Source organism: Urocitellus parryii, chromosome 13, assembly GCF_045843805.1.
Source record: "Urocitellus parryii isolate mUroPar1 chromosome 13, mUroPar1.hap1, whole genome shotgun sequence".
In the NCBI taxonomy this organism is placed as follows: Eukaryota; Metazoa; Chordata; class Mammalia; order Rodentia; family Sciuridae; genus Urocitellus; species Urocitellus parryii.
Genome location: NC_135543.1, coordinates 61,372,285 through 61,395,918, shown reverse-complemented (window position 1 = coordinate 61,395,918; position 23,634 = coordinate 61,372,285). Strand labels below are relative to the sequence as shown.

At 44.4% G+C, this 23,634-nt stretch overlaps 1 protein-coding gene and 1 pseudogene across 1 annotated transcript in view; both read left to right on the top strand.

Moving 5' to 3' along the window:
- Positions 1–5,798: 5,798 nt before the first annotated feature.
- On the top strand, positions 5,799–15,989 carry LOC113177230 (bromodomain-containing protein 7-like; annotated as a pseudogene).
- Positions 15,990–16,457: 468 nt separating this feature from the next.
- The window catches only part of Ralbp1 (ralA binding protein 1), a 36,639-nt gene continuing 29,462 nt past the window's right edge, over positions 16,458–23,634 (top strand). The window contains exon 1 of the mRNA XM_026381776.2: positions 16,458–16,554. The gene's annotated coding sequence lies outside the window, so the exon portion shown is untranslated. The remainder of the gene's footprint in view (positions 16,555–23,634) is intronic.

Genomic DNA, 23,634 nt, shown 5'->3' with positions numbered 1-23,634 from the left:
AAAACATAGACTAATCATAATGAACCAGCAGTTCTACTTCTGGCCCTTTCCCCAAAAGTCCAAAGCAAGGACTCAAACAAATATTTAAATATATCTATACCAATGTTCACAGCAGTATTATTCACAATAGTCAAAAGGTAGAAATATCCAAAATGTCCAAGGGCAAATGCACACCTCAGCAAAGCATGGTGTAGACACACAAGGAGTGGCAAACCTGTCTGTGGGCACAGGGCTGATCCCCAAGGCCTCACTGAGACACAAAAAGACTGGGCCAGCACCCTTCCACCCCAGAGTGGGTGCAGGTCAGAGGCCCAGGGGCTCAAACGGCCTCTGGAGCCAGCCTCAGCAACTCAGGAAGACCCTGCCTCTAAATAAAACACACAACAGGGCTGGGGATGTGGCTCAGTGGTCCAGTACTCCTGGGTTCAATCCCTGGTGCCAAAAACAAACAAACAAACTTTTTTTCTTTTCTTTTTAAAGAAAGGGTGCATATTTTGCTATTCTGGGTGGAGTTTTCTACATATAGCCAATATTTCAAGTTTGTTTTGATTTCTTGTAATTTTTGCATTATTTGGGGGGTTCCCACTTTCAAATGTATGGCATGATTTTTAACTTGTATTTCCCTACCCTTTTACCATTGCCCTTTACCATAATGGAATATCCCTCATCATCTCTAGCAATGTTCCTACTCTAAATTTGGCTGTTATGTCTGTTTCCAACTTGTTTTGTTCTTCAGTGTTAGTGATGGAACCCAGGGCCTGACACATGCTAGGGAGTGCTCTACTACTGAGCCACACCCCAGCCCTCATTCCCTTAGGTAGGAGTCCAGGGGCACCAAGATGGTGGAGGCAGGGCCTGAGAAGCCTGCCTGCCAGGAAGGGGGCCCAGGCCTGTAGTCCCAGCAGCTCAGGAGGCTGAGTCAGGAGGATGGTGAGTTCAAAGCCAACCTCAGCAACTTAGTGAGGACCTGAGCAACTTGGTGAGACCCTGTCTCTAAATAAAATGTAAAAAAAGGGGATGTAGCTTGGTGGTTAAGTACCCCTGGGTTCAAGCCCTGGTACTGGCTCCTTGTCCCCACCCAAAAAAAGGGCAAATTCTAGGCTACGTGTATTTTATTGAAGTCAAAAAAGGAAGAAGAATAAGGAAGACGTGGTTCACTTAGGTAGTTACTTTGTAAGAGTTAACGAGGAGAATTTAAAAAAAATCATGTTTTAAGTTCCTGTCAAGACATTTTCCTCTAGATCCATACCCTGTGATCACGATTCTCACACAGCACATCAAACTGTCATTGGTTCTCTAAAAACGAATAATTGAAGAGAAAACAGAATTTTAAACAATCAGTCTGGTTTTTCACTGATGGAAGACCTCTACTCACAATGTGTGATTTCTGAACAAAGGCAATGAAGAGCGGTTGAAATCTTCCCCATCTCTTCATTTAGAAACAAAAGAGAAATTTTATAAAAATAAACTGGGTCTTTTGTAGCCCAAAATTGCAAGCATTGGAAACAGCTGCTTGGTCTATTTTTGATGGCATAATGCAAGATACGCCTCCATTTAATTTTTTTTTTCTCATTTCAACTAATTTTTAGCACTATGATACATGTGACTTGCTTTTTAAACACTCTGAACTGAGCAGACTTGGGATGACGAAAGCCCACTTAGGCTGCCTCCCCCACCCCCAGGCCTGCTCCCTGAGGCTGGCCTTCTCCTGCACTTCACTCCTGCGGATCCTCCATGAATCCACAGACGCAGTTAGGTGGCACTACTTTCTTTTGTCCCCATTTTGGTTGGTGCCTTGTAGTTGTACATCATCGTGGGGTTTGTTGTTATACAAACGCACATGCACACAATCTAACCACACCACTGGGCCAGTGCACTCCCCAGCATTCTCCCCCCACACCACTCCTTTCCTCTACTCATCTCCCTTGGATTTTTCATGAGATCACCCTTCTTTTCCTTTTTCCCTCTCTAGCTTCCACATTTGAGAGAAAACATACAACCCCTGACCTTCTGATTTTGGCTTATTTCACTTAAAATAATGTTCTCCAGTTCCTTCCTTTTTCCTACAAATGACATAATTTCAATTGTCTTTATGGCGAAATAAATCTCCATTGTGTATCTCTACCACTTTTCTTTGTCCGTTCATCTGTGGAAGGAAACCTAGGCTGGCTCCATAGTTTGGCTGTTGTGAATTGTACCACTACTTTTAGACTAAATAGATACCATCTAACAACGACTTGCTCAAAAAGATGACAATGTAAACCACATGATTGCCCTTGATTTTTATAGCTAATTTAGTTTTACTTATTCTATTTGTTAGTCTTTGTAACTTGAAATAATGCAACTTCGGTTCCTGTACTGAATGCTTTGTAGGTTGTAGGGAATCAAACCTGGGGCCTGGTGCATAAGGACTGATTCTAAAATTTATATGAAATGAAAGCATCTAGAATATCCAAAAGTATCTTGAAAAAGAGCAAAACATAAGCTGTTATAATAATGACTTAAAGAGCACTATTATGTGGTCGTCATGATTAGGGCACTGGTAGAACAGTAGATGAATTGGTTCAACAGAACAGAGAGCCTAGAATCACACAGGCGTTTGGTCAGTTGGTTTTGATTTCTATATTTGTGGTGCTGAGGACAGATCCCAGGACCTCCTATGGGCCAGGCAAACCCTGCCACTGAGCTGTATCTCTAGCTCACTCATTTAATTTTGGGGGGATTACTATGGACTGAACCCAAAGGTGCTTAACCACTGAACCACATCTCCATCTCTTTTTAATTTTTTATTTTGAGACAGAGACTCACTAAGTTGCTAAAGCTGGCTTTGAACTTATAGTCCTCCTACCTCAGCCTCCCAGGTTGCTGGGATTACAGGCCTGAGCCACCACGTCTGGCTGAGTCATTTAATTTTTGATCACAACTTTCCAATGAGACGTTGGGCTGTAGCTCAGTGGTAGAGCGCTTACTTAGCACATGTGAGGCACTGGGTTCCATCTTCAGCACCACATGAAAAAAGAATAGACTAATAAAATTATTGTGTCCACCTACAAGTAAAAAAATTTTTTTAAAAAAGCTCTCTAATGAGGAAAAGAAAAGCTTTCATAAATGGTACTAGAATGACTAGAATGTTTATAAAGGAAAAAAAAACTTTGATCTGTACATCATCCTTACCTAAGAAATAATTTGAAATGTATCAGAGACCTAGACTGAAAAACCAAAACCATAATCTTTAGGGGAAAACAAAAGAATATCTTCATAATGGGGTAGCACCCAAACCTATGACCACTATATGTTTTTTCTCTGTGCATACATACCTGTGATAAAAGTTTAACTTATAAGTTGGGCACAGTAAGAGATTAACAAATATAACTAACAATAAAATAGAATAAGTACTACAACATACAGTAATCAAAGTTATGTTCATGTAGCTTCTCTCTCTCTCTCTCACCCACCCCTTCCACCCTGCTCTCTTCATTTTCAAAATATTTTACTGTGATGCACTTGCCCTTCTTGTTGACTTCAGGTAACTAAAACCTCAGAGAGTAAAACCACAGATAAGGAGGAAGTTCTGTAAAATCTTGGAGAAAGATACGTATACAAATCCCAATGAGGTTAGAGATATTTTACTGTGAACAGAGCTTGTTAATGAAGATAAGATTGGAAAAATATAACTCAAGGCCAAGTTTGAACAGTCTTTTCAGTAACCATAAATGAGCTATTAATCCAGAGATTTCTCTCAGAAAGGAGAGATTGAGAAAGGGGAGATAGGAATGAAAGATGATGGCAAGAGCCAGGTGCAGTGTGCACACCTCTCATTGCAGCTACCGGGGAAGCTCAGGCAGGAGGATTCCAAGTTCAAGGCCAACTTCAGGACCTTAGCCAGACCCTGTCTCAAAATAAAATTAGTGAACAAAACAGCTGGCAGCATAGCTCAATGATGGAGCATATGCCTAGCATTTATGGGGTCCCGGGTTTGTTTCTAGCTTGGTATTAATGGAATATTTTAAAATGTGTCTATTTGCTACATAAAATCGATAAAAAGAAGATATCTTTTAAAATTATGATAGACAAGTGTACACGTTACTTGATGCATACAAATAATTTCCTAAGTCCATCAAAATTCCAATAAGTCAACAAACGTGTTTTTAAATTGTGACTGTATCGCATATGACAATTCTTCGAGCTCAGAAATTCAATTTAGGACTCTGTTGCATTACATCTTTTTCATGTTGTATGTCTTTCTGAATTTATGACATGATTCTGGCAACTTCTAGAATGCTTTTAATATTGACACAGACTGTTACATTATTTCCCTGGAAACATATAAGTTACTTTGTATCACAGTTCTTGCCTTCAGACTTTGGACAAAGGAGCTGCCACTAGCACCTGAATAGAGTCATGTAGTGACTTCTCATCTGCATCCTTAATAAGCAAACGGGCTGCAACAGCATAGATCTCTTCAGCCCAGGGTCCTGCTGTTTGCTGTGGCACTGATGGAAGCAAGTTAAAAATGCGGAGGATTTTTTTTCCAGACTAAAAATATCATTATTGCCTTCCTCATAATCCATGGCTTTAATATATATATATATATATATATATATATATATATATATATTCAATGGACCTTTATTTTGTTTATTTTTATGTGGTGCTGAGAATTGAACCCAGTGCCTCACACAGGCTAGGCAAGTGCTCCATCACTGAGCCCCAGCCCCAGCCCCAATCCATGGCTTTTTTTTTTTTTTAAAGACCTAGCTTAACACAGAGACGATGGACATATTCTCATATTTGTCCCATGGAGGTAACTAACAGCTTGCTGTCTGCTGTCTAGTAGGCCCCATCCATGTCAACACATGAAGATCCGATTTTTAAAAGAAAGACACTGTCTACTACAATGGATTTATCATAATTGACTTAGTCCTGTACTAACAAACCTTTCATTATTAAAAACAATATCATAAATATTCTCTTGCAAGCCTCATTCGTCTGGTTATAAATAACCTTGGAATAAATTTTGGGGTCACCGCTTCTGCATGCTTCAGTCTTTGTTAGGAGGCCTGCACCTGCCGACTGTCCTCCAGTACTGCTGTGCTGCAGATGCCTGCCCTGCAGCCCCTGCCACGCAAGCTAAAATGACCCTCACCCTGGATTGTGGGCCGAGCCTAGGACCCACACACGCTGGGCATCTGCTCCTCCTCAGAGCTGCATCCCAGCCCAGGAACTTTTTTTTTTTTTCCTTGTTTTAGCTATTAAACCCAGAGGTGCTTCACCACTGAGCCACATTCACAACCCTTTCTAATATTTTATTTAGAGATAGGATCTAACTGAGTTACTTAGGGCCTCACTAAAGTTGCTGAGGCTGGCTTTGAATCTTCTGCCTCAGAGTCCTGGGGGCTGGGATCACAGGTTTGTGCCACCATGCCTGGCTCCAGGAACTCTCTTTATTCACTAGAGGGACATTTCTCCTCCTTTATTTAGCAGGAGGGCTCCTGCCCTTTGGAATCCAGCTCCCTGGAGGTTACATTGATTTGGTGGCCCTTGGTAATTGGCCCCTTCACTGACGTCCCGGGCAGAACCACCCTGTTCTTACAGTCCTATCTAGTTCCAGAAGCTACCGATAGCAACTATAGCAACTATGAAGAAATTCTTTGATGGCTTCAAACTTCAAACTTCAAACTTCGAAGCCCTGTTTTGGCTAAGGCCCTTTTTTTTGCTTCAACTTCAGTGAGGAGACAGACTGACTCCCTGACACTTGAAAACTAGAAATTCATTTGTTAAAGGAGTGTGTCCCATGCATGGTGGAATCCAGCAGGACTGAAATCTCCAGTGCTGGCTACCAAGGGAAAGAGGTGGGGACAGACAGGAAGGAAAGAGACACAGACAGGGCCGAAGCCCAAGGTCTGCCTCATGACACACAACGTGACTGAGCAACACCACTCGGCGCTTCCGAAAGCCTGGGAGGTGAGGTGGGGGTTTTCAGGTGAGTCCCCGTGGTGTGTCAAGATGGACAGAATACCTTTATTTGATTTGTTTATTTTTATGTGATGCTAAGGACAGAACCCAGTGCCTCACACGTGCTAGCCAAGTGCTTCACCAATGAGCTGCAGCCCTAGCCCTATAATTTATTCCATGACACAAATTTTAACTTTATTCCCCCAGAAATGATTGAACAAATCATTGTCTTCATGGCTTTTGGTGGAAACTTAAAATAACTATGCTGAGCTCGATGAATGGAAGTAAGTTTTCCAAGGAATCTCCATACTTTCCATATTGGTGGCACCAATTTGCAGTTCCTAAGTGTAATCTCGCTTCATAGTTTACTTACTCTTGGAAAGTCTTTAGGACTTGGATGGAACCAGAGAAGGTGGTGTTCACTTATTTTCTTTTTGTATTTTATTCTATTTTTTAATTAAATAATTTATTTATTGTAATTAGTTATACACGATGGAAGAATGCAATTCATTTCATATTACACACATAGAGCACAATTTTTCAAGTTACTGATTGTATACAAAGTATTTTCACGCCGTTCGTGTCTTCATACATGTACTTTGTGTAATGATGCTAACTATTCCACCATCAATCCTACCCCCTTCTCCCCTTCCTTCCCCTCCCTCCCCTTTGCCCTATCTAAAGTTCCTCCATTCCTCCCATGCTCCCCACATTGCCATTATGAGTCAGCAACCTCATATCAAAGAAAACATTTGGCTTTTGGTTTTGGGGGATTGGCTTGTTTCACTCAACATTATGTTTTCCAACTTCATCGATTTACCTGCAAATTCCATGATTTTATTCCCTTTTATCCATTGTGTATATGTACCACAGTTTCTTTATCCACTCATCTACTGAAGGGCATCTGCATTCGTTCCACAGTTTAGCTCTTGTGAATTGTGCTATAAACATTGATGTGGCTGTGTCCCTGAAGTATGCTGTTTTTAAGTCCTTTGGGTATAGACTGAGGAGAGGGATAGCTGGGTCACATGGTGGTTCCATTCCCAGTTTTCCAAGGAATCACATACTTTCCATATTGGCTGCACCAATTTGCAGTCCCTCCATCAATGTATGAGTGTGCCTTTTCCCCCACATCCTCACTAACACTTACTGTTGTTTGTATTCTTCATAGCTGCCATTCTGACTAGAGTGATATAAAATCTTAGTTTTGATTTGCATTTCTCTAATTGCTAGAAATTTGAACATTTTTTCATATGTTTGTTGATTGATTGTAGATCCTCTTATGAGAAGTGTCTGTTCAGTTCTTTGGCCAATTTACTGATTGGGTTATTTGTTTTTTTAAGGTTTTTGAGTATTTTATATATCCTAGAGATTAGTGCTCTATCTGATGTGCTTGAGGTAAAGATTTGCTCCCATTCTGTAGGCTCTCTATTCACCTCACTGATTGTTTCTTTTACAGAGAAAAAGCCTTTTAGTTTGTATCCATCCCATTTATTGGTTCTTAGTTTTAATTCTTGTGCTATAGGAGTCTTATTAAGGAAGTTGGGGCCTAATCCCACATGATGGAGATTAGGGCCTACTTTTTCTTCCATTAGGCTCAGGGTCTCTGGTTTAATTCCTAGGTCCTTGATCCAACATTATGTTTGGGTTGAGGGTGTTCACTTATTTTCAACAATCAGCCAACATGATGGCCAGCCTGTGTTGTCTTCTCCATCTGGTCTATAATGAAGCAGAGGGGGAAAGTCTACAAATAGAACAAGCTCTGCTGTTTTCTTTTGAGGAGGAGGAATTAACAATCAGAAACTCAGAAGGAAAGGAGGAATTTAAAAGTAATTTGATCTTGACCTCCGCAGGGAATGAGAAAGAGGAACTTAGCAGAGATGTACAGGTATAAAGTGAAGCGTTTCACAGTGGCTTCTCCATGACCCATTCCCCCGTGCCAGATTTCAAGTCACATCATTAGTGTACCTTCATTGTTAATCTCAAGGACTGCAGGGAACATTCAAACACAGTCATAGTCAAATACAAGAATAACTGTCTTCAGCCCAGCATGGTGGCACATACCTGTGATCCCAGCAGCTCAGGAGGCTCAGACAGGAGAATCTCAAGTTCTAAACCAGCCTCAGCAATGGCCAGGCACTAAGCAACTTAGTGAGACCCTGTCTCTAAATAAAAAAATACAAAATAGGACTGAGGATGTGGCTCAGTGGTCGAGTGCCCCTGAGTTTAATCCCCCACACCTAAAAAAAAAAAAAAAAAAAAAAAGAATAACTTCCCTCTATAGTGTTAGCTAGAAAGCACTCAGTGTGATCTAGGACTTTCAGAGATGGAGGGTTAAACCCAGACAGACTGGCTCCCAAGTTCATGCTCTCAGTCACTGTGTTGTCACATGTGTTAACTTACATGTAGTTCTTGGCCCAGTGGTTCTGTGCGTGGCAGATGTTGGCATCATAAATAGAGGAAGAAGACATTCATAGTACCTGAGAACACATGCTTTGGTGGGCAGTGTCACCTTGTGGGGAGACTAGACTGCCAGCCTGTGAGCCTGACACCAAAAAGGGGAAAGCCCGAGGAGAGGGCAAGTCCTGACCAGGCGCAGAAGCCCTACACCCAGCTGTGGCTAGGACTAGGCTTCCTGGTTTCGTGTATCAGGAGACCCTCCTTTTTGGTTTTAGGTTGAATGTGATTTCTGTCACTTCCTACCAAGAGTTCTAGAGGCTGTGTTGCACAAAAATGGATTAATCACCTACTGCATGCCAGGTGCTCTACCAGTCATCAGAATCAGGCTGAGGAGTGGCCGAAAAGACAGCTGGTTCATCCGCAGCTTTCATTTGAAATGATGGGTAGGGCCTGGAGGGGCATAACATATTATTTCAGAAATCAAGGAGGTTCTTGCAAATAAATGGCTAAAAATTATTTTTGGGGCCTCTTATCTAGGGGCAGAGTCTGTTTTTCCATTCCTGGCATCTGGGACTTGGCATGTGACTTGCTTTGTGGAGGACATCTTCTCACAATGGGCCTCACACTATGATCTGGTGAGATCGAGACCCTGTGCAGAGCATGGCAGAGAAAGACCTCCAGGGTCATGTCCCTGTAAGATTAGACTTGACCCCGAGAAGCTTCTCGAAAGCTCTTTAGCCAAACAAGAAGTAGAACAGACACCCCTTCAAGAAGCTTTGATGGGGGCCGGGATTGTAGCTCAGCAGTTGAGCACTTGTGAGGCCCTGGTTAGATCCTTAGCACCACATACAAATAAATAAATAAAATAAAGTTATTGTGTCCAAGTACAACTAATAAATAAATAAATAATGAAAAATTTTAAAAAAGAAGAAGCTTTGAATCAACTGATGAGACAATTGCAAAGAAAAGACCCAAATGCTTTCTTTTAATTTCTATTGCTAAAAAAAAAAAATAAAATAATTTCTATTGCTACTGGCTATTCCATGAGCATTAAACACCCCTTGGATTTTAGTACCATGAAAGAAAAGATCAAGAACAGAGTCTTCAGTCCATGGAAGAACTAAAGGATAACTTCCAACTAATGTGCAACAATGCTGTGATTCATAACAAGCCAGAGACCATTTACTGTAAAGTTGCAAAGAAGCTTTTGCACTCAGGAATGAAAATTCTTAGCTAGGAAAGAATCCAGAGCTGAAGGAGAGCATAGACTTCACGGCAGACTTGCAGAAAACTCAAAAGCAGAAAGAACAGTTGCCTGGCAGAGCAGGGAGGACAGAGGCTACCAGCCATGGCGGGGGCGGGGGGGGGGGACTCTGCAGAAGCCAAAACCCAAGCCTTCAAAAGTCCCAATAAGGACGATACAAAGAAAGACTTAGATGTGCTTAAGATAGTGGAGAAGCAGCGCCTCCAAAAGGGAAGAGGAGCAGACTGACCGGTCTGTCCAGGACTCAGGTGGGAGCTGACCCAGCGGCCAGCCAACTGTTAGTGCCAATTTGAAAGAAGAAAACCAGGTGGAACAGGAGCCCTGGGACTTCTCCACCATGTGGCTCTCCTTGTAGGAGAACCAGGCGACTGCCCCGTGAGACTGGGAAGGCTAGCGGGAGGCTTCCCTCTGCAGTGAATGCCTTGCAGCTGTTCCAAGGGCATGAACGGAACAAAGTAACCCCAGTGTTATACTCAACTGTGGACCCCACGGTTCTCATGCCCCACATTGGCAAACATCCCTCAGGATGAGCCTGATTTAATCTGCTCAACCCCTGGGAAGACTCTGACCTTCCAAGTGATTTCAGCAGCCGTGAATCTTTGGCCACATGCCAAGATAATCCATCTGTGAAGGCAGATAGTTTATTGGATGTTTCAACAGAAGGAGGGCAGGAGTCGAGACATCACTGCCTCAAGAAGAAGGCCAGGTTAGGACCCTGGATTACATAAGTAGAGCCAGCAGGCATTTTGCGCTCATGACAGGCTCACAGCACTGCAAGCAGGAACACCCTGGTGCTCCAGGTGAAGTGTGGTCCTGAAGAGGCCGAAGTGTTTCCGAGAAACTCGAGGACACCATGAGATTGCTGGGGGAGCTCCAGGAAGCTTAGAACAAGCGACCAAGTACCAGACCCCTTCCCAGTATAACCTGTCCCTTGGGTCTATGATACAGAGAAATGCACCTCGTCAAACAGGTGACTAATAATCTTGAAGAACTTGCCCAGCAAGTAACTCCAGGTGCCTTGTAAGCATGCATGGAGTTGAAAAAGCAATGGGGATTTCCATTCCTTCCCCATTGTAGAGAACAATTGCGCAGATCACACGGAAGGTTATGAAGGAGTAGGGACCTGAAGCCACTGGTATTTGATTATATATTATGTACATTTTTTTTTTCATTCTGAACTTGGAAATGCTTTTGAAAATATCTTAACTATTTGTAGATTGTGCTTTTAATTAAACTTTGCAACAGTTAATTTTAATGCTCCAGATATTGAACTTCTATGAGGTAACAAAGTTTGAACCTGGGAGAGGGCTGTGCATACCAGCAAGGTTAGCCCTTGGCCTTTTCCCAGGGTGTGTCGGAGGATGTGTCAGAGAACCTTGGAACATGCCTTTTTCACGGTCATCCCTTAAAAAGAAAGTCCTCAAAATAACTGAAATCCTTAATGTTCCATATTTTCCACAATTCCCCACTAAAGAAATTAAAACCAAATTGTTCCTGAAAATAAGTTAAATAAATAAATGATATTGTAAGTGGGGGAATAAACAATGCTTGTGTATAGGGAATGGGGGCGAGTCTAGTGTGGAGAGACCATTGCAGAGAGACTGTTAGCCATGGCATTGCCCCAGCTAAACCCACTGCCAATTGTGAGTGACCACAAGCAAGACCAGAGTAGTTGTTTACAGCAGCAAGGAATGAGGGGAACCGTTACAAAAAGGAAAGGCAGAGTCCTGTGGTTCTGGTGTTGTTTTTCTAATGTGTTCCAAAGGTCTTATCTTTTAAACACAGCATACCAAAAAAAAAAAAGGAAATTTCTGCCAGATTATATGCCTATAATCCCAGTGATGTGGGAGGTTGAGGATTTTAAGTTCCAGGCGAGCCTGGGCTGCTTAGCAAGCCCCTGTCTCAAAATAAAAAATAAAAAGTAGGCCTGGTGTGGTGGTGCACACCTGCCTGTACTCCCAGTAGCTTGGGAGGCTGAAGCAGGAGGATCACAGGTTCAAAGCCAGCCTCAACAACTTAGTGTGGCCCTGAGAAACTCAGTGAACCCCTATCTGTAAATAAAAAAATATAAAAAGGGGTGGAGATGTGACTTAGTGATTAAGCTCTCCTGAGTTCAATTCCTGGCACCAATAATAATAATAATAATAATAATAATAATAATTTTAAAAATAAATAAATAAAAAGAGCTGGGGATGTATCAAAAAAGAAGTCCTATAACTTCATTTAAAAAATAAAAATAGCATTTCTGAGACGTAATTCAAGTGTCAGAAAATTGACCCTGTTAGAATGTATGATTCTTGAAGGTTATTGGTCTGCATTTCTGTTTTGTGCTGATGTCCATGGCTGTTACCAAGGTCATATAGGCCTCATAAAATGAGCTGGGAAATGTTCCTTATTCCTCTATTTTCTAAAAGAGCTTTAATAGATTATGTAATTTTTTTCTTAACTATCTTATAGAATACACTAGTGAAGATAACTGGACCCGAGTTTTTCTTTGTGGAAAGAATTATATTTTTTTAATTTAATTTTTCAAAACTCAACATGTGTCTGTTAAGTTTTTCTAAGTGGAATGCAGGGTACACGCCTGTCATCCCAGAGACTCAGGAGTCTGAGGCAGGAGGATCGAAAGCTCAAGGCCAGTCTGGGCAACTTTTAGTGAGACCCTGTCTCAAAATGAAAAATAAAAAGGGCTGGGATGTGGCTTGGTGGTAGAGTACTTGCCCAGCTTGTACAAAGCCATCCCCAGAACCACCAAGTGGGAAAAAAGGATTTTCTGAAGTCAGCTTTAGTCATTCCTTCTCCCTAAGCATTCCTCCATTTTCATCTAAATTTTTAATTATTGTAATTTTGATTTTCATATTTCTTTCTAATGCTCATCATTTCCGTTAAGTCTATAGTGTTCTCCCTCTTTTTACACAATTTTTTGTAATTAAATATTTTATTTGAAAATAAAATAAAAGCCGAGGGGTGGAAAGCCGCATTCCATCTACTGATTCCTGGTGCATATTTTTGCTCCACACTGATTTCCTATTATTAAGAGTAATTAGACTACCACAACTGTGTTACACAACAACATTTGCTTTGGTCTTTCAGAATCACTATGCAAGCCAAACTATGCATATCATAAAGCAAGTTTTCACAAATGTCAGAAATACATGGATGGATTCAAGGCTTACAGAGGAAACACGTGCCCCAGATCATAACTTCAGGGACCTGCTGGCTGAATATATGCAAACTCGTGAAATCAGAGCTACTTTTGCTAGATATCTCAATGCTGGCAGTGCAACCCCAGCCACCCTTGCTACCCACAAGATTGCAAATTCAGACAATCCCCCTCTTTTCATTTCTATTTTGGTAATTTATGTCTTCTTTCTTTTCCTTAGCGCAGCTAAAAGTTTATCAATTCATTCTCTCTTTTTTTTCTTTTTATACTGGGAATAGAACTGAGGGGCACTTAACCACTGAGCCACATTCCTAGCCCCCTCCTCCCTTTTAAATAATATTTTATCTCTTAGTTGTAGTTGGACATAATACATTTATTTTTATGTGGTGCTCGCACGTGCTAGGCAAGCACTCTACCACTGAGCCACAACCCCAACCCCTTCCCAGCCCTCTTTTATATTTTATTTAGAGGCAGGGTCTCTCTAAATTGCTTAGGACTGACTCTGAACTTGCAATCCTCCTTCCTCAGCCTCCCAAGTCTCTGGGATTACACGTGTGCACTACTGCACCTAGCCTAATTTGTTTTTTTCAAAGAACAAGTTTTTGGGTCTTTTTTCTATTTTCTTCTGTTCCTAACTCATTAATTTGTGTTCTCTTCATCATTTCATTTCCTTGCTTCTATTCAATTTAGGTTATACTCCCTCTACCTTCTGAGCACCTTGGTTCTAAGATAATTGTGGCGTGTCACCGACTTTCCTCCAAGTGTAGCTATAGGTCCCTCCCTTCACGTGGAGTTGATATGTCGTGGTTTTGTTTTCATTCATTTTAAAGTACTTTCTGGAGCTGGGGTGCAGATCAGTGTTAGAGCACTTGTCCAGTATGTGCACAAGGCGTTGGGTTTGATCCCCAGATCTGCAAAAAGAAAAAAAAAAGGGTATTTTTTTTAAACTTTTCCTTATGATTTCTTCTTTGGCCCATTGGTTATTTACAAATATGTTGTCTAATTTCCAAACATGTAGATATTTCTCAGATTTCTCTCTCTTGTTGATTTCTAATTTAATTTCATTGTGGTAGGAGAACATATTTCAAATGTTTTCTATATTTTAGAATTGTACAGATACTTGGGTTTTGTCAAACCTTATGGTCTATCCTGCACAAGCTTTTATTTGTACTCAAAAAAGGTGTAGCCAGGTGCTGTATTACATACCTATAATATCAGTAGCTTGGGAGGCTGAGGCAGGAGGATCATAAATTCAAAGCCAGCCTCAGCAACTTAGCAAGGCCCTAAGCAACTCAGTGAGACCCTGTCTCAAAATAAAAAGTAAAAAGGGCTGGGGATGTGGCTTAGTGGTTAAGTGCCCTGGGTTCAATTCCTGGTACCAAAAAGATAATTTAAAAAAAAAATAACATGTATATTTTGTTATTCTAGGTGGAGTTTCCTACATATGACTAGTATTTCAGTTTGTTTTCATTTCTTGTGATTTTTGCATTATTTTAGGGGGGGTCCTATTTTCAGATGCATGGATATCTTTAACTTTGTGTTTTCCTACCCCTTTGCCATAGTCCTTACCCTTTACCATAATAAAACATCCCTCTTTGTCTCTAGCAATATTGTCATTTAAGTCTACTTTTACATCTGGCCGTGCCTCCTAATGACTGCTTACATGCTATGTATGTTTCCAACTTATTTGATTTTCAGCACTAGAGAAGGAACCCTGGGCCTGACACAGGGAGGCAAGTGCTCTGCTACTGAGCCACACCCCCAGCCCTCATTCCTTTAGGGACACCAAGATGGTGGAGGCAGGGCCTGAGAAGGCTGTCCTAGGAAGGGGGCCAAGGCCTGTAGTCCAAGCAGCTCAGGAGGCTGAGTCAGGAGGATGGTGAGTTCAAAGCCAACCTCAGCAACTTAGCAAGGACCTGAGTAACTGAGACCCTGTCTCTAAATAAAATGTAAAATGAGGGCTGGGGATGTGGTTCGTGGTTAAGTGCCCCTGGGTTCAAAATCCCTGGTACCAAAAAAAAAAAAAAAAAAAAAAAAAAAGGAACCTGTGTTAGTCAGGACCTTTCACGTAAAAGATATACAACCAAATCGGTTATAACTCTTACAATTTTAATACCAACTGTCTTAGATGACACAGGAAGTTGATGGCTCAGGACTCTTAAGTCTACAGGACAGAGGGTCCACAGTATAAAATGGCGAGGTTTGATATTGCAGTGCTCATGATGCCACCACACAATGTTTCTCTTCCTCTCTCCAGCATTTACTTCATCCTCAGGCCCTGCTGGTGTCCTCCCCTAAATTCTCATCCCTCTCTCGTGTCCCCTTGTAAAAGCAAACTGGCCACTGCTTTTCCGGACCTCAGATGCTCATATTACATACAAGAGCATGGAGGCTGCAGTGCTTTAGAATCCCCAACCCAGGGGATTGTGTGCTCTTTGGTTCTGGTTGGGTTACATGATGACTACTGAAATTTACTGAAATTCTTGGTTGCCAGAAGGCATGGCCATGCTGCTGCCTCCGCTGAGAAGGCTGTCCACACCTCTCAGTAGTGATAGAGGGCGGACTGCACGTGCTGGCTCGCCCCCTGGCTCAGGGGTTCACATGCTTAAGGAGGGGCACAAACCATGAGTGAAATCACAAACCTCACTCTGCCAGTGAGGTTTTCTGTCGTCCGCCCCAGCTCGTTTGGCCTCAAGCATAACCTGACCTCAGCAATTACCTCTCCCTCCCCACTTGTTTCCGTTCAGGCCAGGGCTCCATAATGCCCAGCTTGGGTCAGTGTCTATTCCTCGGCCCATCAGTGTCGCCAGAGGCAGAGAGTACGGTAACTGGCACGTTCCCAGGGCCATCCCAGTGGTCACAGAGAGCGGGAAGGAAATGCACAGCAGAAGCAACGGCTTCGTGGCCAGAAGCGGGAGCGCTGAGCCTAGTCACGCAGCTCTGAAGACTGGCTCGCAGGAACGGCGGGGGCTGCAGGGACACCCGCCCCAAGCCCGCGGTCTTCGACGAACTACACAACCTCAGAACGCGAGTCCCACAAGGTCACGGCCAGCTCCCGGCGAGGGCCGGCGCCCCTCCACCCCGGGAGCTCTCCCCGCATCGCCCACGGGCGGGCACCGCCTCTCCAAACGCGAGCCAGCGTCCCGCCCACGCCCTCTCGAGGACGGGAGGACCCCTGAGGCTGGCGAGATGGGCTGGCGCGGTTGAGCCGCCGAAGAGGCAGGTAGGAACTGGCCGGCCAGAGCGCGAGAAGCAAGCGCCTCTTCAAGGCCACAGCGCCACGATAGGCCGAGGGCTGCGTAGGGCCGGAATGCCCCGGGCTAGCACTGCGCAGGCTCCAGGGTGCACCAGCGCTCTCGCGTCCTCTCGCGCGACCCCAGTCTCCTCGACGAGCCCGGGGAAAGGCGCGGTGCATTCTGGATGCTATAGTTCTATTCCGGGACAAGCGCCCTCAGACGCGGGGAAACGGAGACTCCAAGGACTACGACTCCCGGCGTGCCGCGCGCGGGGATTCGGGCGTTCGCCCAGGGCGGCCTCAGCCGTCAGAGCGGAGGGAGGCGGGCCGCGAAGACTGCCGCGGCGGGAGGAGGGCGTGCGCGTGCGCGCGCGCTGGGCCGGCCCGTCCTGTTCCGTCCCAATCCTTGTAAACAGGCGGAGGCCGGGCGGGGTGGGAATGGGGCGCCCGAGGCTGGCCCGGGGCGCGGCGCAGAAGGCGGCGGCCGCGGCCGCTGTGGCAGCGGCGGGGCGGGCGGTTGCGCGGCGGCCGGCGCAGGTCAGTCGCGGGGGACGGTAGCACGGGGTCGCGGGTTGCCCTCGCGTGTCACCGGGCTCGGGCGGGGGGCGTGGCCGGCGCGGTGCTCCTCCGGAGCAGACTCCTCTTCTTTGCCCCCGGGCTCGGCCCTCCGCCCGCGGGGCGGCCGCCTGGCTCACCACTCCGGTGCGGGGCCTTCGGGCGGGACGCTGGCCAACACCGAGCTGCGGGAGGCTCGGGGCACCGTGCGCTGAGGAGGCTGCGGGAGGCACCGGGCACCGAGCGCAAGGAGGCTTCGGGGGGCACCAGGCACCGAGCGCGAGGAGGCTGCGGGGGGCACCGGGCACCGCGCGCAGAGGAGGCTGCGGGGGGCACCCGGCAACGTGAGCGGAGGTGGCTTGTCTGGGGGCACCGAGCGCAAGAAGGCTTGTCTGGGGGCACGGGGCACCGAGGGCGAGGAGGCTGTCGGGGGCACCGAGCGCGAGGAGGCTGCGGGGGCACCTGGCACCGTGAGCGGAGGAGGCTGCGGGGGGCACCGGGCACTGCCGCGGAGGAGGCAGCGGGGGCGTTCGGCATCGTGAGCGGAGGTGGCTGCGAGGGGCACCTAGGGCAGCGCGCAGGGGAGGCTGCGGGCCTGGCGCCTGCGGGCAGGGTCCTCTGCAGGTCTCGGCGGGAGTGGACTGCTCGTCTGCGTTGGAGTTGAGACTTCCCTTCCCAGATCACTCCCAGGGTGTTGGTGCGCAGGCTTGCGGGCCAGCTTGCCCTCGCCTCTTCTGCATTCAGCATTGCGAAACAGGTTTACAGAACAGCCCCCACCTCTTCCAGAAGTGGTCACGCTAGTTTAAGTTTTGGCGTTAGGTACTGCAGGTGGCCACTCCTTGAGCAAGCGGCGCGCTTTGGCTGGAGGCCTAGCAGCATGCTCGAGGGTCAGGAGAACCTTAGTTCGTGGTATCTTGAACGTGCAGCCATGTGGACACTGAGTGAGCGTCGCACCCTGCCCAGCCTCGGTGGGGAGATTTCCACTAAGTTTCTGCCTCTTGGAGTGGAAGCATCCTGCTGCAATCCTTCAGGCAGTGCTCTGTCGCACTTGGCAGTCATTCCCCAAATACTGGAGGGTGATAAGGTGTAGGCCCATTTGGGTTTGATGTTCAGAGAGTCAGCACTTCTAACGAAATGAGACTCAATGAGAAAGAAAACCTCACTTCTCTCTTCAGAATTGTCTGCGTCATTTGACAGTTTTTTGGATTGTCTTCTGAAAGGGATTAATTACTGTGGACTGTATGGGCAGGAGTAGGCAGTGGGTCCCAATTTCCGTTTGATGCTCTATAGGTCCAAGTGGGATATGCTGGTTTTAACAGTAACTGCTGATAAGTAAATTTTTAAAAAGTAACAAGAAGCAGTGTAAGATGACCTAATTTTCTCACTCTTCAAAAGCATTATTTACTGTAGGTCTTGCAGGGACCATTTTCTCTAAAGTAAAAAGACGGAAGTGGTATCAGAAGGCTTACATCAAGTTCATGCAGTTATGGTTTGTGCAGCTATATTTGCAGAGTTTTTGCTTGGCAAGGAGAGATCAGGTTCAGATAACCCAAAAATATGTTTGTTCTTTTTAAAATGCAAAATCCATGATAGAAGCTTATGTTAGCATTTGTAAGAAGGAACAAGGAAAAGTGCTGATTATTTAGAATACAAGAATTACTGTGTGGTAGGTTCTGTGCCAAATAAAGATGGTTTGAATATGGATTAGACCACACGGCCCCTTTAGAAGGTCAGACTTGATCTTTTACTTGAATCATCAGTGAGTGCAATATACATTGCAATATAAATTGTTTGGGCCTCATGCATGCTAGGCAAGTGCTCTACCACTGGGCTATACTACCAGTCCACAGATGCCTTATGTTTTTAATATTGCTTTGACTGGAGAAAGCATGGGTGTTTAGTGATGTACAGAGGGGTAGTGGTTGATTTGCGGAGTGGGTGTGTGTATAGGTGTGTATTGGGATTTAACCCAGGGGCATGTTACTACTGAGCCACATCCTCAGCCCTTTTTTATTTTGTGTTTTGAGATAGGGTCTCACTAAATTGCTGAGGGCCTAAGTTGCTGAGGCTGGCCTCAAACTTACAATCTTCCTGCCTCAGCCTCCTGAGTCTCTGGGATTACAGGCATGTACCACCATGCCTGGCTAGTGGTCAGTTTCTTAAGGGAAGCCATCTGTTTGTGTTCTAAGTGGTGGCTCAAGTCTTTGATTTAGGGGAGCACCACTTGGGAAGAGTTTACGGATAACAAGTTATTCTGGAAACAGGCCTTGGAGAACAGGGACACTTAAAGCCAGAAAGAGGAAGAATTGGAAAAGGAAATTCCTAGGTGTTCAGAGATACAGAGGAATCATGAGAAGGAATGTCATCAAAAAGGAAGCTGTACTTGACAACAGTTAGTGGTTTGGACATGAGGTGCCCCCAAAGTTTCTGTTGGTGCAGGACTGTTCAGAGGTGAAGTGATTGGATTGTGAGAGCTGCAACCTAACCAGCCCAACCTAGTTTGAGAGGGCTGACTGGGTGGTAACTAGGCAGGTGGAGCAGGCTGGAGGAGGTGGGCCCCTGGGGACTACCCTGGAGGGTGTATCTTCCCTGTGACCTCTGCCCCCTCTCCTGATCTCTGCTTCCCAGCTGTCTGAGTGGAGTAGTGCTCCACCCACTCTTCAGCCATGTTGTGCTGCCTCATCTGGGACCCAGAATAGTGGACTGACACCCTGGAGTGAACCTCTGGAACCAGAACTAAATATAAATAAGCCTTCCCTCCTCCAGGTTGTCCCTGGCAGGTATTTTGGTCATAGAGACACAAAGCTAACACAATAACCAATTCTTTGGAGAAAAGAAAAATCTTTTTTTTTTTTTTTTTTAAGGAAAGTGTTCCTTTAAATTCTTTGAGTAGTTGAGTAAAACAGGATTATATTAGGAGTCTATCAAATTTGATAACTATGAGTTATTGAGTTTAATAACTAAGTGATTTTGATGGAGTGGTTGGGAAAGGAGCGCAGCAGCCATTAAGCGAGGCAGGGTCCTGCAGAAGTGCAGTGGGGACTTGGGGAGTAACTGTATCAGCTGTGAAGGGAGGGGGCCAGGTGAGCAGAAGGTGACCAAGCCTTGTGGGAGCGGTCTTTAACACGGCAAGGACTCAAACCTTTCACACAACATCTTTTACTTTAAACAGTGTCTTCATTGAAATATAATTCACAGACCCATGATATTAAAACCCTTTTAAAGTGCAAGTTCAATGGTGGCTAGTGTATTTAGAGTTGTGCATCCATCTCTCAGTAAGTTTTAGAACATTTACATTAAGCCCCAAAAGAAACCTTTTACCAGCCTCTCCCAAGCCAGGGGTTGAGGGAACCTGGATCTGTGACTGTTTGGTCAGTGCAGGTGGCACCGTGGGCTTGTGACCTGTAGCTGAAGCAAGTGCCGAACACTGGGTTCTGTGGACTAATCAGAGTGCGCCCAGTTGGTGTCGGAGGTTGGAGAACTGGGGTTTGCTGTGGATGACAACGATCACTTGGTGTGAGAAGAGTCGGGAAGCGCTCCTGTGGGGCTCTCACGCATAGCGTTTGAGCAGCTGCCAGCCGTGTCCAGAGCAGCATCCCACTTCATAGTCCAACTCTCCACATCTTTGCCAGCATTTGCTATTCCCTTGGGTTTTTGGGCTGTCCTACAGTGTGCCGTGGTGTCCTCTGGCGGGTTTGCTCCCATTTCCGTGGTGGGTGACGGTGTGTCTATGTGCTTGGCAGTTGCTTGTGTCTTGTCTTTGGAGAAATACCTATTCAGGTCTCTGCCCATGTTTTATGGGGCTGTTTCTTTCGGGCCCCTCGCAAATGGGCATGGCAGAGGAAGCTGTCAGTTCAAGGCCCCCAAGAAGCAGAGGGAGGAGAGAGGGAAGGATAGGCCCTCCCAGGGCACTCAGCAGTGACTTCTCTCCAAGTGGGACCACCCCGTGCTAGTCTCTTCAGCCAGGATCAGTGGAGTAATCCACTGAGGAGGTCAGAGCCCTTATGATCCAGTGCTTTCCCAGTATTCTACCTCTGAACGCAGGAGGCTCTGGGGACATTGCAGAGCCATGCCATAACACCCATTGTAAATCTAAAAAATATTTTAAGTTGAAAATGCAGCTGATGCCCTGATAAATTCGTTGTAAATCAAAAAATCCTGAGTTGAACCACAGGAAGTCCAGGTGCTCCCCAGTACAATGCACTTGCGTCCTGGTAAAGCCACACGAAGTGGGGGGATCTTTAGCTGACGCATCCTAAGTTGGGACCATCTGTGTTAAGTTCTCTGGCTGTCAATCTGAATGTCTTTCCATTTATTTAGATTTCCTTTCATTTCTTTCAGCATAAGTTTTCATTTTGTAAGTCTTTCATTTCCTTTTTGTCATGTTCATTGCGTATTTTCTGTCTTCATTGTGTGTCTTGTAACTTTGCTGCATTCCTTTACCCAGTCGTTTTCTAGTGTATTTGTTTGGGGTTTCTATATAAGATCCTGCCATCCACTGAGAGCAGCAGGTTCACCTTTTCCTCTTGCGGACAGATCTTTTCATTCTGTCTTCCCTGGTCCCCAGGAGAGCTGTGCTGAGTGGAAGGGCACTCTTCCTCATCTTCTTCCTACTCTTAGAGAGCTTCCGGCCTTTCACCTTGGCTATGATGTCAGCCATGGGTTCCACTGTGACCTTTTCAGTGTGAGGGATTCCCTTATATTCCTAGTTTGTTGAATGTGTTGCCTAATTTCTACGTACTTTTTTACTTTGTGGTATTTTTGTCTGTTATTGATTTCCAGTTTTATTTTGTTATGATCAGAGAACATAATATGCTTGATTTTCATTCTTGTGTTTTCCCGAGTCTTGTTTGGTGATCTGTACTGGAGAAGGTCCACGTCCCCTTGGGGTCGTGTGGCAGAGTGGCTCTTCAGCTTTGCTTGGTGTCATTGGTTTATATATTTTTCCAGTCTCTCTGTGTGTTACTGAAAGGGATCATTGAGCCCTCCTGTTGTTGAACTGTTTCTCTTGTCAGTTCTCTCATTTTTTGGTTTGTGTCTTTTGTGGGCTTTGTTATTAAAGGCACATATGTTCATGATTTTAATATTTCATTAATGGGTTTACCATTGTCGTTACATAATACTCAAGAGGCAGACCATTTTGTGTAGGGTTGGCCTAGCCAGTCTAGTCTCTTGGTTACTCTTCATATGGAATATTTTTTCTGTCCTTTTACTTTCAGCCTGTCTATACCTTTCAATCTAAAGTGAGTCAGTGGATAGCATATAGTTGGGTAATTTATTTAATCCATTGCCAATGTCTGTCTTTTGTTGTTGTTGTACTGGGGACTAAACCCAGGGGCACATAACTGCTGAACTGCACCCCTAGCCTGTCTTATTTTTTCTTTTGAGACAGGGTCTCAATACATTGCTTAGGTCCTGGCTAAGTTGCTGAGGCTGGCTTTGAATTTGTGATCCTCCTGCCTCAGCCTCCCACACTGCTGGGATTAAATTATAGGTGTGTACCAACATGCCCAGTAATACCTGCCTTTTAATTGAGGAGTTTAATTTGTTTATATTTAAAGTAATTACTAATAAAGAAGAACTTCTTCCATACTGCTATTTCATTTTGTTTTGTTTCTTTTGTAAGACAGAGTCTCAGTATATTGCCTAAACTCAATAGTCTTGAGGGATCCTTCTGCTTCAGTGTCCCTCATAGCTAGGATAACAGTTTTATAACAGATTAAGGTATCAGATTAATACCTTCTTAATTTCAATAGTATAAAAAACTAGTCCTACATAACCCCACCCCCTTTATGCTGTTATTGTCATAAAATACATCTTTATATATTGTATGTTTAACACTGATTATAATTATTGCTTTATGCAATTGTCATTTAAATCAAGAGAAAGAAAAGAGATACAGACAAGTCTACATTTGTACCAGTTTTTGTATTTACCCGTGTAGTGACCTTTGCCATTATTCTCTTGTAGATTTGAGTTACTGTCTAATGTCCTTTCATTTTAGTGTGGATGCTGTTGAGTATCTTGTAGGGTAGGTGAGTCTTCTAAGTGTTGAGATCTCCATGTTTCTTAATCTGGGAATGTCTTAATTTTCCTTGAATTTCTGAAGATAAGGTGCCAGATAAAGACTTCTGCTTGATGGGTTTTTCCCAGTTCTCTGGTTACATCTTGCCTCTGCCTTCTAGTCTCTGGCATCTGGTAAGTAACCTCTTGCTTTTTTCCAGATTCTTTGTCTTTCAGCTATCTAGGCTTGTTGTGGTGGCATCTCTTCCAGTTTATCCTACCTGAGTTTGTTAAGTTTCTTCCTTACGTTGGGAAGTTTGGTTCATGCTGTCCTCGGGTTTTCTTTTTGCTCCTTCCTCTCTTCTTTGGGGACTCCTGTGATGAATATTTGCAGTCTTTTGTTGTTACAGATACCTTTCAGGCTCTGTTATATTCTCCTAATTCTTTTTTCATTGTGATCCTTGGACTGATCTATCTCAGTTGACTCTCTTTAAGTTCATGATTCTTTGTTCTGCCTGATTGGATCAGCTTTTGAGCCCTTCCAGCAAATTTTTCATTTCTGTTATTGTCCTTTTCAACTTCAGGATTTGTTTGATTCATTGTTTAATAATCTTTGCCTTCAGACTTCTCTTTTTAGTGAGACAGAATCCTCTTGCTTTCCTTTGTTTCTTTAGATAGGCTTTCTATATATATATATATATATATATATATATATATATATATATATATAATTAGTTTTAGGTGGACACAATATCTTTATTTTACATTTATGTGGTGCTGAGGATGGAACCCAGTGCCTTGTGTATGCTAGGTGAGCACTCTACCACTGAGCCACAACCCCTGCCCTGAGATATGGTTTCTTTGGTGCTTGAATATGCTTAAAATATCTGACAAAGTTTTTATGTAATAAGTCCAGTGACGCCTTCTTGGAAGCAGTTTCTGTGATCCTGTTGTCTCCTGTGCATGGACTGTTTCTTCTTGTTTCTTTGCATGCCCACAAATTTTGTTTAAGCTGAACATTTGTGAATATCCTAATATGACAACTGAAAGTCAGATTCC